Consider the following 1,911-nt stretch of genomic DNA (forward strand, 5'->3'; position numbering starts at 1 on the left):
TTTGCCTACTGTCATCTGCAGCCAATCAGGATTTATCCTTTTACATACACAATATGTAACCAACCATTCAGCACGCAGTTGTCACAGGTCCAGCCAGGCGCTTCCGATGGGAATGCATTTTTAAAATTATTATTATTATTATTTATTAAGGAAACATAATTAAACGACAGTTTATTTTTAATTTAAAAAGAAGGGAGGTTTTGGTGGCTGTTGTACATCTCAAAATGGGATGCCTCTGGGACAGCATCACCTCCTAATCCCGGCAGCATAACATGGTATGATGGTAGCAGGTGCCGATCTCCACTTCACCATCATCGCAGTCATTGTATCGGCATGTCCCGCCTCTCTCTAGGCAGTGGCTGAGATCTCGAGTCATGCGCTGGCCATTTGCTGTGGAAAGAAAAAGAGTTGTGTTTGCAGTTGCAAATGCAGGCCGATATCAACTGTGACATTAGGTCAAAGGACAAGAGGAAATGGCCCATTGATGTCAGGGAAAGTCTTAATCAGACATATGCTAGAGAAACTCACAGGGAGAGAAGTCTAACAACCCAATCCAATGCACATTGAACTCTTTCCATTGACTTCAAGAGGCTTTGAAGATGACCACAAGTCAGAAAAACAACATCACGCTGACTGTTCAGATCCCTAATAAGCATCAGAATAAAGGAGGAGACTGAAACAAGAGGTAAGATTCACCCGGTAGATAGGGCTCTAGAGTAGGAGTCAGGAGACCTTGGGCCCTGAACTTAACAGGATTGTACATATGCCTAAATATTTTCCTGAAATTTTGGGGAAGTTCAGACCCTAATAGAGACTTTGCACCTGGACAGACCCGTTTCTGGTTCTGGGTAAAACAGGGATTAATTTTAAAGTGAGTTCCCTCCATGCCTTCTTCTCCAAAGCTTTTGGGAGGCAATTGTTATGCTTGGTTCAAACCATGCAACACTGAGTGATTATCACTCAAATCCAGTGTGAGCACTGAGGCTGAATCCTGGCTCCTTTGAAGTCAATGGGAATTTTGTAATTTACTTGAATGGGGCCAGGATTTCAACCCCTGAGTTTTGACTGTGATTCACTTTAATTCTCCATTGGAACCTGAAATTCAAAGTGAAAATCAGGAGGACTGATCTCCTGCAAAGCTAACCCTCTTTCCCCCCCCCCCACCCTAACCCCCCATTTGAACCATTTGGGAACCAATGCAACCAAGTTTGGCACAGCTCCAATATTTACATCTTACCTGCAGTGGCCAGGGAGATCCCTAAGAGAATAACAAGCAGGAGGTAGAAAATCCTCATGGTTTGTGGTCAACTGGAATCACAGGGAAACTGGAGAGAGGAGACATAAAGACAAAATGGACTCTCAGGTACATATCCACAGGTGCAGTATAAACAGCCCGACAGAAAGAGAGATACAGAGACAGATAAGTGATGAATGGATAGAAAATGAAGCTGAGGTTCCTTGAAAGATGATCACAGATCTCCAAATGGACACAATTTTCCCAGTAAACCATAATGGATCCTGGTCCAGGACTTGGTCTCCTGGGAGCTATAGTAATACAAATAATAAGAATAAGAATCTTCTCATTTAAATCTCTCTTGTTTCTGCCTTGATGCCCACAACAGGCAACAATTGTCATGGTCTAATATCTGCATGTTTCCCACTTTCATATGAAGGCCAACCCCTCCCCCATCTCCCACTCACGGCACCATCCAGGCATTCACGTGCCCAAATTCATTGCATCACCTGTTCTGTCCCCAGGTTGGTTGTAAGCTCCTGGAATCAGGTGTCCTTAGCACATCTGTGGGTGCTCTCAAATCACACCAATAGGGGAAGCAGATACAAATGAATGAAATTAATTGAGCTTGAGTTACCTGATACTTACAGCTCAACACCCCTCAGACTTGCTTCAAA

This window comes from Trachemys scripta, chromosome 3, assembly GCF_013100865.1.
Source record: "Trachemys scripta elegans isolate TJP31775 chromosome 3, CAS_Tse_1.0, whole genome shotgun sequence".
Taxonomy (NCBI): Eukaryota; Metazoa; Chordata; order Testudines; family Emydidae; genus Trachemys; species Trachemys scripta.